Raw genomic sequence first — 14,847 nt, 5'->3', positions numbered from 1 at the left:
ATAATTTTTATTTAAATTTAATTATATTAATATTATTAAAAAATATAATTAAGATTTATAAAATTTAAATAAGTTTATTAAAAGATTTATAAAATTAAAGCTTAACTTAATTAAATTTAAAAATAAATTTAAGTTATTTTAATAAAATATTAAAGCTTTTTTTTATAATAAATAATAAAATAATTTTAAAATAATTAAGCTAAAAATTATAAATTTTATTTAATAATCTTTAATAAAACTTAATTAAAATAACCTTAATAATAATAAGATATAAATTATAATTTTAATGCTTTTCTTTAAAAAAAATAAGTTATTTAAAGTTTATTATAATTATACTTTTTAAAATTATAATATATATTAATATAATAAGCTTAAATAACTTTCTTTAAATAATTTATTAATAGCTTTTAAGCTAAAAAAATTATTAATATTCCTTAACTTATTTAAAAATATTTAAGCTAGCTTTTTAAAATATTTAAATCTTATTTATATTTAATTATATTATAATTAAAATAATTATAATTTAAAAAAATATATTTATAATTAATTAAAGTTCTTATTTAAAAAAAAAAAGGTTTAATTTACTTTATATAATTAAATATTATAAAGTTATTAAAGTAAATTCTTTATTTAAAGGAAAAGCCTTATTAAAAACTTTAAAAGTAATTTAAAAGCTTAATAATTAAAAGAAAATTAACTTAATTTTAATATTTATAAATCTTATAAATTATATAATTTATATTAAAAAAAAGCTTATAATTATAAATAATAATAAGCTTTTTTAAATAAATATTATTATAATTAAAAAAAAATATATAGCTAAAAATATTAAAAATTAAAATAAAGTTATAAAAATTATAAAAGTTAATTAAACTTAACTTAAAAATTTTAAAAAAATAAAAAATAATTAATTTTAAATTATTAATAATAAGTTATAATTAAAAAAAAAAAAAAAAAAAAAAAAAAAACTTATTTATTAATTAAGATTAAATTTAAAAAAAAAAATTAAGTTTTTTATAATAAAAATAAGCTTAATAAATATAATAAACTTAAAATTAAAAAAATATACTTAATAACTCTTATTATTTAAAGAAAAAGTAACTTAAGTAATTTTAATTATAATTATTAAAATAAATATTATAAATATTTTAATGCTTAATAATATTAATTTAATTTTAATTAAGCATTTATTAATAATATAATTTAAAATATATATCTTATTAAAGTTATATTTTAAGCTAATATATTTTAAAGATTATATTAAAAATTTATTTTTTAAAGTTAATATAATTACTTTCTTAAAAAATAATATTAAAGTTAATATTTTAATTAATTTATTATAAATTATTTAATATTAAGTTAACTTTATTATTATATTTATTATAAATATAATTAATTAAAAATATTTTAATTTAACTTACTTAATAATTTATATAAAGATAAATAATTATTTTTTATAATTTACTTTTTTAAATATTAAAGCTAAGATAAATCTTTTACTTTTATTATATTATAAATATAATAAACTTTTATATGCTTTACTTAATAATATAAATTTAATAATATATAATAAGGATTTTTTATTTTTAATTAATATTATAAAAAAGTAAATTTATATTAATTTAAATAAAATTAAAGCTATATTTTTTATTATAAATAATAAAGCTTTTAATATTTTATATTATATTTTTTTAAAAATACCCTTTTTTTTAAATATAAATTTAATATTTAAATAATTAAAAAAATATCTTTATATTTATTTTATTCTTAATAATATTAAGATAATATATAATTTAAAATAAAAGAATTAAAAGCTTTTTAAAGTAATTTTACTTAAAAAAGCTTAAGTTTCTTAAAAATATTTATTAACTTTTAAAAGCATTTCTTTACTTTTTTTAAATTTTAATTAAAGCTTAATATTAATTAATATATTAATTATATTAATTTATTTTAATATTAATTTAAAAAAAAATAAAAAAGTTTTAAGTATTTTCTTAAATAAAGATATAAAAAGTTTAATTTTTATATTTATAAAAAATCTTTTAAGCTAAAGTTTAAAAAATTTATTAAATTAAAAGGAAAAATTAATAAATATTAATTTATATTTTTATAATGCTTATTTATAAAAAAAAGCTATATATATTAAAAAAATAAATTAATAAAATTCTTTTTACTTTAATTATTATTAAATTAATTAATAAAATTATTTAACTTTTATTTAAAACTTTTTATAAATAAATAAATATTAAAGTTTATTTTATAAATAATTATTCTTTAAATAATATTATTTTTAAAAATATAATTAATTAAAAAATTATTTATAAAGAAAGAATAAAATTAATTATAAATAAAAATTATAAAAATAAATATAATGCTTAAATTTAATTTAAGTTTTTTTTAATTAATAATAAATTAAAATTAATGCTTAATTAATTAAATGCTTTTTTATAAAAAAATTATAACTTTTTTTTAAAATAAAAAAAAGAAATATTTATTTATTTATTTTTTAATTAAGAAAAATCTTTAATATAAAATTAATTTTATATTACTTAAATTAATATTAATATAGCATTATTATAATTTATTTAAATAATTCTTTATAAAGCATATTAAATAAAGATAATTTAGCTTTTAAAAGCTTTAAAAAAAATAATTATTAAAATATTTAAAAATTAATAAATTAATAAAGTTATTAAGAAATTTTATATTACTTATAAAAATTAATAATTTTTTATTAAAAAGAAAAACTTTAATTATTAATTTATTAATAATATCTTAAAAATTAATAAAGTTATAATTAAAAATACTTTTATTTTATTATTAATAAATAAGTTTATTAAAAAGTTTATAATATATAAAATATTATTTTTTCTTAATTTCTTCTTAAAATATAATTAAATTAAGTTAAATAAAAAAAGTTAAAATATTATAACTTTTTTTTATTTTAATTAAATTATTTTAATAATATAGCTTATTTATAAAAAATTATAAATTTTATTACTTAATTTATATAATATATAATTTAAATCTTTTATAATTTAATTTTTAATATATAAACCTTTTCTTAATAATATTATATTATAATTAAAGGCTTAAAAATAAATTATAAAAATAAAGAATTATTTATTTTATTAAGGGTTTAAAAATATATAATTAAGTATATTAAGAATTTTAATAATATTTTTTATAATTTTAAATTAATTAAAAAAATAATTAATATTATTAAATTAAAATAATATAAATAATAAGTTAATATTATTAATTATATTTATAAAATATTTAATTAATTTTTATTAAATAAGAAAATTATTAAAATTAATAAATAAAATATTTATAAAAATATAATTAAGCTTAAATTCTTTTTAAGCTTATTAAACTTTTATAAAGTATAAATACTTTTTTATAAAATTATTATTAAGTTATTATTTAATCTTTTAAAAAAAGATATATTTTATTAATAAATCTTAAATTATTAAAAAGCTATAAATATTTTTAAAATTATAATTACTTTAAAGTTATATTTAATTAATATTAATTATTTTAATAATAAAATTATTTTTATAATAAATATAAATTTTAAAAAATAAAGTATATACTTTATATAAATTAAAAATAAATTATAATACTTAATTTAATATAAAAATAATATTTAAATAAAGATTAAAAAGCTATATAATATAATAAAGTAAAAATATAAAGCTATTTTATATATAATTAAATGCTTATGCTTTTATATTTATAATATTTATTTTACTTTAAAAATAAATTTAAATATCTTAATTTAATAATTAAAAAAATTTATCTTAAATATATTAAATACTTATATTATAAAATAATTAATAATAATTAAAATATATAATTTTATTATTTATTATATTAAAAGTTTTAAAAATATTATTATAAATATATTTTTTAAAAAGTTATTAAAATTATTAAATAAAGTAAATTATAAATTTAAAGAAAATATTAAGAATTAATATAATATTTTTTTTAATTAATTATTTTAATTTTAATTATTTAATTAAAAATTATTATTATTTAATAATTATTTTTAATTAAAAAAATTATTTAAAATTACTTAATATTTTTATTATAAAACTTATCTTAAAAACTTAATATTATAATAATAATTATTTTTTTATAAAAAGGCTTATTATTTTTTTATTTATAAAAAAACTTTATAAAAATAACTTAAAAAGGATTTACTATAATAATAAGTTATAAATAACTTTAATTAAAGATATAAAATTATTAAAAATTATTATATTTTTTTTAAGTATTATAAAAAAATGTTATTTATTTTTAAATTTAAGCTATATATTATTAAAAAGAAATATATATTAATATTAAAAAAGTTATTACTAGCTATTTTTATTATAATAAATAAAATACTTAAATTTATAATAATAAAATTATTTTAATTATATTAAATTAATTATTTATTAAAATTTATATTAATATTTAATATTTATTTTTTAATTAAAAATATAATAAGCTAATTAAAAAATAATATAATTTAATAAAATAAATTAAAACTATATTTCTTAAAGTAGCTAACTTAAAAAGTAATAAAAAGTTCTTTATTTAAAAATTCCTTTTTAAATAAAGGCTTTTAATAAAAATAATAATAAATAAGGAATAAAAAAATATAAATTAATTTACTTAATATTTTTTAATAATTAAAATTAAAAAAATTATAATTTTAATATATAATCTTTATATTAATAATATTATTAAATATAAATACTTTATTATTATAATTATTATTAAAAAAATACTTAATAAAAAGATTAAAAGCTAAATATAAATATTATTTTATACTTTTTTTATTAATTAAACTTTACTTAAAAAACTTTATAAAAAAGGTTTTTTTTATCTTTTTTATAACTTTAAATTAATTATTTTAATTAAAATTATTATTTTTATATAATATATTTAAATTTAAACTTTAAATATATTTATTTAAAATACTTTTAATTCTTAGCTTTAATTATTTTTTAATTTTTTATAAAATATAAAGATAATAATTAAATTAATTTTTAATTATAAAAAGAAAGTTATATATTAAGATATATATTATAATTTCTTTTAATTTATTTTTTTAAAAAAAAATAATTTAATTTTATTTATTAATAAATAAAGGAAAGTTAATTATTTCTTATTTTAAAAATTAATTTATTATTAATTTAATTCTTTTATTATTTATAAAATTTATTATAATAATATTTATAAACTTTAAATACTTAATAATATTTATTTTTTAAGTATATTTTTATTAAAATAATTAAAAAGATTTATTAATTATTTTAAAATATAAGAATTTAAATTTTATTTATTTTAAAAAATTAATTTTATAATTATTATAAATAATAATAACCCTTTTTTAAATATTTTAATAAAATTTAATTTATTTAATTTTATTTTAAATAATCTTAACTTTAATTATTATTAAAATTAATTAAATATATTTTTATTTATTATTTAAATATATTAATTATTTATAAGTTTAAACTTATTAAATTTTTTAAACTTTAATATTTAAAATATTAAACTTATAATATATTTATATATAAAGTAAAGAAACTTAAAAAATAAGCCTTTATAATTTATTAATATTTTTTTACTTTAATTAAATAATTCTTAATATTCTTAATATAATTAACTTAATAATATTTTTAAATCTTAGCTTAAGTATTTATTTAAGGAGGGGGGGTTTTATTTTTTCTTATATATATATATATATATTATTTATTATAATATAAAATTTCTTTTTATATATATTTATTTATTTAATTAAATTTAATCTTAGGTTTAAATATAAAATATTATATTTTTAAAAAATGCATTATAAAATTTATTATATATTTATTTATTATTTTCTTATTAAAATTAAAAACATTCTTTTTTCTTTTAATAATTTAATTTACTTTTTCTTTTTTTTTTTTTTTATTATTATTTATATTTTTTATTAAAAAGTTTATTTTTATAATTAATATAATAAGAATTTTATATTATAAGATTATAATTATTAACTTTAAATAATATTAACTTTTTTATTTTAAATAATATTAAAGCTAATTATTCTTTTAAGCTATATTATTTTATTAATAATAATTATAAAGTTAAGCATATTCTTAAACTTTATTTATTTAATTATTATTACCTTTTATACTTTTTTTATATTATTATATTTATTAAAAATATAATTAAATTTTTTAATATAATAAATATAATTAATATAAGCATTATTATAAAAATTATATAAAAAGTAATAATTAAAAAAAAGAATTATAATAAAAATATTTTTATTTATAATTAAAGAAAAGTTATAACTTATATACTTTAAGTAATACTTATAAAAAAAAGCATTTTAATAATTATAAAAAGCTATAAATAAAGCTACTTAATAATAATAATTAAAATAATTATATATTATTATTATATACTTTTTATAAAAAGCCTTATTACTTTCTTTAATAATAATAATATTTATATAGCTTTTAATTAAATTCTTAATATTATTTAAAAACTATTCTTTTTATAGCTTATTAAAAAATTTATTAAATAATTTCTTAATTACCTTTTTAAAAGTAAATTAATAAATTATTAAGTAAGGTATTAATTTTATTTAATATTAATAATTTTATATATATAAATGCTTTTTATAAAAATATTATAAAGAATAATTTTAATAAATTAATTTTTATTAAAAATGCTTTTTAATTTAAAAAAGGTATAAATACTTTTAATTAAAATTTATTTAGCTTATAAGTTATAATAAATAATTTTAAAAAAAAAAGAATTCTTTTATATTAAACTTTTTAATTTTAATTAAAAAAGATTTAATAATAAAGATATTATTATAAAAAAATATTTAAAAATAAGAGGATTATATATTTTTGCTTTAATTTTAACTTAATTTAAAGGCTAATTAAAATTAAAAGAATATTAAAAAAAAAAAAAAAAAAAAAAACTTAAGAAAAAAAAGGAAATTTATATATATAAAGTTATTATAATAAAAAGAAATAAGTAATATTAATAATAAGCTACCTTATTATTAAAAAAATTAATTTATTACTTTACTTTTAATTAAGATTAATTTATTATTTAAAAGAAGTTACTTATTATTAATTCCTTACTTATAAAAAAGTTATTTATTTTTTTATTATAAAGGAATTTTAATTAAATAACTTATTTTAATTTATATTTAATAAATTTATAAATTAAAAAAGAAATACTTTATAATTAATTATTATTTAAAAAAAATAAAAAATTATATATTTTTTTTACTTTAATTATTAATAAAATAATAAATTAATAGCTTTTAATAATAATTTATAAGCCTTTTTATTATTCTTTTTTTTAATTAATATTATTATTTAACTTAAGGATAGTAAATTATTAGCTTTTATTATTTTAACTTATATATATTATTATATTTATTTATTTATAATTAAGCCCTTTTCCTTTTTTTTTTTTTTTTTTTTTCTTTTTCTTATTTTTATATTATTATTAATTAAAAATTAAAAGTTAACTATTACTTAATTATTTTAATAATAATATATTTTTAATATATTAATTTTTTTCCTTATTTAATTTTTATTTAAAAATAAATAATCATTATTTATAAAAGCTACTTTAAGCTATAGCTAAATATTAATTATATTTTTTTCTTATTTTTAACCCTTTTTATTTTAATTACTTATATAATAATTTTTAAAAATATAAGGCTCTTTTTATTATTATACCTCCCTTTTTTATTACTTAACTTTTATTATTTACTTTTTATTTTATTATTTATTTTCTTTACTTTCTTTTTTTATAATTAAAAATTAAAATATTTTTTAATTAAAAAAATAAGGTAAAAAAGCAATCTTAATTACTTTTATATTATAAAATACCTTAAAACCTTAATGCTTTAATTTTAATAATTAAATTTATTAATTTAAAAAAAAATAATTTAGCATTAATAATTATAAAACTTCCTTATTTTAATAACTTTAAAAACTTACTTAGCAAAGCATTATAATTTTTAAATATTATAAATATTTAAAATTAATAAAACTTTATTTAAAAAATAAATATTAACTTTTTTAAAAATCTTTTTAAAATAAAAATTATTATAAATAAGGTTTACTTAAATAATATTTAATAATTTTAAATTTTTAATTAATTATTATTTTTTAATATAAAATAAATAATATTTAATAATAAGCTTATAAAGATAATATAAAAATATTTCTTAAGTATTAATTTTTACCTTAAGCTAAGAAAATTAATTAAATTAATAAATTTAATAAAATAATATTAAGCTTTTCTTACTTTTAATTTCTTTAATATAAAAAAAATGCTTTATAAATATAAAAAATTAAAAACTTAATATATTATAATTTTTATAATTTAATAGCTTTTTAATTTTTAAAATATTATATTTTTATTTAAAAAACCTTTATATTATAATTATACTTTACTTAAAAAATATTAATAATATAAATTAATAAAAAATTATAAATTTATTATTATATTTATTTATATATTTAATTATTAAATAATAATAATTTTTAATAAAATAAAGAATTATTATTTATTATAAAATAATTTTATATTAAGAAATAAAAAAAATAAAATAAATAAAAATATTAAAATACTTATTTATAAATATTTAATAATTATTTTAAAAAATAAAATATAAGATTTTAATAAAAACTTTATATTAAGATTAAAATAAATTAATAAAATATCTTATAAATAATATATTATTAAGTTTATTAAAAATTACTTTAAAGAAAATTAAGGAAAAAATAATTAAAAAATATAAGATTAAGCTAAAACTTCTTTAATTAAAATTATATACTTTAAAATACTTAAAATTATTATTAATATTATTATTTAAATATTTATTATTTAATTAAAGCTTAATAAAATTAATAAAGTTATTTAAATATTTATATTAATTTTCCTTATTAAAATTAATAATATAAAAATAATTAAAATAAAAAGTAAGCTTTTATTATAAAGAAATATTATTTAATAATAGCTATTTAAATTATAATATATTAAAATTATTATTAATTATAAAAAAAATATAAGGGAAATAATACTTTTAATATAAATTAATTTAATAACTTAATTTTAAATATTTAATATATAATAAAATATAAACTTTTAAATAATTTAAAATTAATTAAGTAAAACTTTAATTAAATAAGCTTTTAACTTAAATATTATATTATAAAATATTTTAAAATTAATAAAAAATATTTATCTTAATATATATAAAGATCTTTTTTATTTACTTATTTTAATAATAAATATAAATAAAACTTAAAGTATATTAATTAATTTAAAATAATTAAAATAATAATAAAATTTGCTTAAAAATAATTTAAAAAGCTTATAAATAAATTAATTAAGTAATTAAATATAAAATATAAATATTAAAAGTAAAAATATTATAAAAAGTAAAAATAAAAGTAAAAGCTTTATAAAAAGTAAAAATAAAAATTAATAAAGTTAATATATTATACTTAATATAATAATTAAAAAAAAAATAAATTTACTTTTTATTTTATAAAGATATTTAAATCTTTAATAATTATATTAATATTAATTATTAAAATAAACTTTAATAATTAAGAAAATATAATTAATAAATATATTATTAAATAAATTTTAAGAATATTTAAAGCTTTTATAAAAAAATAAAAGTTATAATAAAATAAATAAGTAAAAAATTAAAAATAATAATAATAATTAAAATTATAATAAAGTAAATTTTAAAATTTAAAGGCTTAATTAAAAATAATAAAATTTTATTTTAATAATCTTTATAATACTTATTATAAAATACTTAAAAAAAATATATTAATAAATATAAAAAATTATATAAGAAATAATATTATATTAAATTTTAATTAATTATAAAAAGCTAGCTTTTATACTTATTTTAAATATTCTTTTAAGGAATTAATTTTTTTCTTTTTTTATATATTTAATGCTTTAATTAAGCTTTTCTTATTTTTAAGAATTTTTAAAATATTTATCTTTTCCCTTTCTTTAATTTCCTTTTATTCTTATCTTCCCTTTTTATTATATTAAAGCTTTTCCTTAAGTTATCCTTAAGAGGGTTTAGCAAAACTTATCCTTCATTTATTTAAATAGCTTATTTTTAATATTAAAAGGCATAACTTACTTATTTAAATATTTTTAAATTCTTTATTTATTTATATTTATATTTTAACTTATTTACTTTTTTTATATTCTTAATTAATATTATTAAAATACTTTTTAAGGCTATTAATAAGCTTGTTTTTAAAGGCTTTATTATTACCTTTAAGGCTTTTAAAAATATAAATATTAATAAAATTATTATTTTTAATAATAAAAAGTATATTAAAATATATAAAACTTACTTTTATATTTATAAAAGTATTAAAAATAAAGTATATTATTTTTAAAGTAAGTATAATTTGCATAATAATAAATTATTAATTTCTTTTACTTAAGTATTTAAGCATTTTATTCTTATCCTTTTAAATTATTTTATTATTATATTTATATAAACTTTTTCTTTAATAAAAAAACTCTTTTATTATAGCAATAATAAACTTAATTATATTTATTTAAGGGTTATTAAATACTAATTAATATTAATTAATATAAATAAAAGAAATTTAAAAATATATAATTAATATTATTTAATACTAACTTATAAAATGCTTATATCTTTAAGTAATTAAATTACTACCTTTATTTATTGCTAAGCATATTACTTTTCTTTTTATTATATTATTATATACTTTCTTATAGCTTTAAGTTTTTAAGCTATAATTTTTAATAACTTTTTAAGGCTAACCTTAATATAAGCAGGATTTTTAAAATTATATTAAAATATATTATTAAACTTATTATTATAATTAAATATATTATTTAAGAGTAATATATTATTAAATTTATTATTATAGCTAAATATATTATTTAAAGGTAATATATTAAAGTTATTTTTTAAGTTAAATATAATAATTATTATAATAAACTTAAATTTTTTTAAAAAAGTATTATTAATATTATTATATTTATATTTATTAGTTTTTTAAATTTTATTATTTAAAATATTTATTACTTATTGCTTTTAATTAATGCTAAACTTTATAATTATTTGCTTTATATTTACTTAATTTAAAAGGTTTTTATTAAATTTAATGCTTTAAATAAGCGCTTATAGCTAATTTTATATAACTTTATCCTTATTAATAAAGGTATTATAATTTTATATAATAAGAATTATAAAAAGAATATATTTAAAACTTTTTATTAACTTTTTAATATTTATAAATAGCTTAATAATTCTTAAAAATAATTAAATAAGTAAGCTATAAAATTTAATAATTATATATATTATATTTAATATAAAGTTTTAAATTTCCTTAAAATATTAAGTTTCTTAAATTATATAATAAAAGGGTTAAAATTATATAATATATTATATTTTATAATAAATAAAATTATAAATAAGCTAATACTTATTTATTTAATCTTAAAATAATAATTAAATATTTAATAACTTAGCCTTTTTTATAATTATTTTATATTTAATTTAATTATAAGCTAAGTTATTTATTATTAAAATAACTTAAGTTATTAATTTTATTTACTTTAATTAAATTAAATAGCTAATATATTAATTAATATAATTAAAGCTTTAAGGTATTTATACTTAAATCTTATAATTATATATATAATATAAATTAAGTTTAGCAAAGCTTATTATAATATTTATTAAAAGCATATTAATATTAAAATTAAGGTTATTAAAGTTAATAATAATAATTACCTTTTTTTATAAAGATATATTAATATAAATAAATAATATATATAAGTTAACCTTTTTTATTATCCTTTATAAAATTTTATAATTAATTAATAACTTATATTATATATATAATTAATATTAATTAATATAAAGAAATATAAAGATATAATTAAATAAAGTTAATATTAATTAATATATAAAATTTAATAAAAAGTTATATTAATTAATATTAATTAATTAAAGTATTTATAATTAAGCTTAAGGAATTAATATTATAATAAGTATATATTTACTTTTATTTCCTTATTAAGTATATAAATAAAGTATATAAATTTATATTAAAGATTAAGCTAAAATATAATTAAAAATTGCTTTTTATTTTATTAAAATAATATTAAATAAATTAATGCTAAGGCTAAATATTTATAAATATTTAAGGCTTTAATTATTAATATTATAAAGTAAGGCTTTTAAGTAAGTAAACCTTAATTAAAGTATTTTACCTTTTTCCTTTTAATTTCTTTTTTTTTATTACTTTATAAGCCTTTATATTAATAAGTTTATTATTAATCTTTAAGTTCTTTAATATAACCTTATTTAGCTATATTATTACTTTATTTAAAACTTATAAAGCTTAAAAGCTAAGTAAATTTATAAACTTAATATTAAAAATTTAAAATAAGTTATTATTTAAATAAACCTTAGCAGCTTTATTATTATTATTAATATTTTTAAAAATAAAAACTTTATTATTATAAAGAATAATTATTATAATTTTTATTAACTTAGCTTTTTAAATATTAATAATTAGGTTATTAAAGTATATATTTATAATATTATTTATATAAGGTTTTAAAGCAATATAACTTAACTTATAATACTTAATATAATAAATAAAAATGTTATTATATAAGTAAATTAGCTATAATAAGCTATTTATATAATTTAATAGCTTTAAAATTATATTTATTTCTTATTATATATTTATATAATTTAATATATTTTATATAACCTTTTTATTAATATTAATATTTATTATAATATTATATTATTATTTAATAAGTAATAAGCATTATTACTTTTAACTTTTAATAATAATTATTTTTATTAATACTTTCTTTTGCTTATTAAATATACTTAAATTACTTAAGTATTTAAAGTATTTTATTTTAAAGTTTACTTTATTAAATATATTATTATTAAAACTTATAAAAAGCGTTATATTTTCTTAAAATAAGCTGCTTAAATTATAATAATTATTAATATTATTAATAGTTAATATTATAAAAATTAATATAAGGCTTATTAAGTTTTATTTAAGCTTAAGGCCTTAATATAATAGCTTAATATTTAATTAAAACTTATAAGATTATAATATATTAACTTTATAAAGGAAATAAGCTTTATTATAAATTATATAGCTTTAATAAAATTAATAAAAATAAAAAGTTATTTTATAATATTTAATATATTAAATTATTATATTTTTTATTATATTTATCTTTTTATTTAAGTATTATATTAATTAATTATTTATAATATAATTAATTAATAGCTTTATTTAAATATTTTTAAGAATAAACTTAATTAATTTATTATTTTTATTACCTTTATTAAGCTTATTAAGCTTATTATTAGCATTAATATTAATATTAAATTCCTTATAACTTATAGCTTTAATTTTAATTATAACGCTAAAAATATAATTTAAATTATTTTTTTTATTATTATAAATAACATTATTAAAACCTTTTATATTTTTTAAGGTTAAATATTTTTTTATTATAACCTTTTTTATAACTTAATTTTTAAGGTAAGTATTAATAATTATTAAGTAAAAAATATTAATTTACTTTTTTATTTATTATAAATATATTATTATATATATTATATTTTTATAAAAACTTTATTAATATAGTTAATTATTTATATTTATAATAAATATAATAATATAAGTCTTTTTTATTAAATAAAAAATAATTATAAAATATAAAAATATTTAAATCTTTATTATATTTTATATAATTAATTAATTATATATATATAAGTTAGCATTAATTAATATAAAAATAAGCTATAAGTTAGCATTAATTAATATTAACTTATAAGAAAATATATACTTAAAATAACTTATTATGCTTTATAACTACTTTTATTTAAATAAAAAGCTTTTTAATTATTATTATAACTATTTATAAAGTAAGCTTATAATTAATATTACTTTTTAATTTATAAAAAACTTTTATATTAAAAGTATTAGCTAGAAAATACTTATAAATTTTATTAAAGTGCTGCTTAATAATATTAATAAGCTCTTATATTATAATAAGCTATATTTTATTAAAGCCCTCTTTAATAATATTATTAAATATAAATAAGTTAGCTGCCTTAAGCTTAGCCTTGCGCTTTAAAAAGCAAAAATATTACTTTAAGAGCATAATTAATATCTTGCTTATACTTACTTTATTAATAAAAAGAATACTTTTTAATACGTTATTTATTATTTAATATATAATAATAATATTTATAAAACTCTTATTAATTAATATTAAAAATAAGCCACCCAAACAAATAAGGAATAAGTTTTATTAAACCTTCTTAAGGATAACTTAAGGAAGAGCTTTAACGTAATAAAAAGAAAAGATAAAAATAAAAGGAAGCTAAAAAAGGGGAAAAGATAAATATTTTAAAAATTCTTAAAAATAAAAAAAGCTTAATTAAAGCATTAAATATATAAGAAAAGAAAAAAATTAATTTCTTAAAAGAATATTTAAAATAAATAAAAAAGTTAACTTTTATAGCTAGCTAAAATATAGCATAATATTAATTCTTATATATTTCCTTATACTTATTAATATACCCCTTTTTAAGCACTTTATAATAAGTATTATAAAAACTATTAAAATAAAACTTTATTATTTTTAATTAAGCCTTTAAATTTTAAAATTTATCTTTTTATAATCTTAATTATTATTATTATCTTTAATTCCTTATTTATTTATCTTATTATAATTTTTATTTCTTTATAAAAGCTT

The sequence above is a fragment of the Diaporthe citri genome (genome assembly GCF_014595645.1).
Source record: "Diaporthe citri strain NFHF-8-4 chromosome Unknown scaffold_14, whole genome shotgun sequence".
Lineage (NCBI taxonomy): Eukaryota > Fungi > Ascomycota > Sordariomycetes > Diaporthales > Diaporthaceae > Diaporthe > Diaporthe citri.
Note: the sequence above shows the minus strand (reverse complement) of the source record.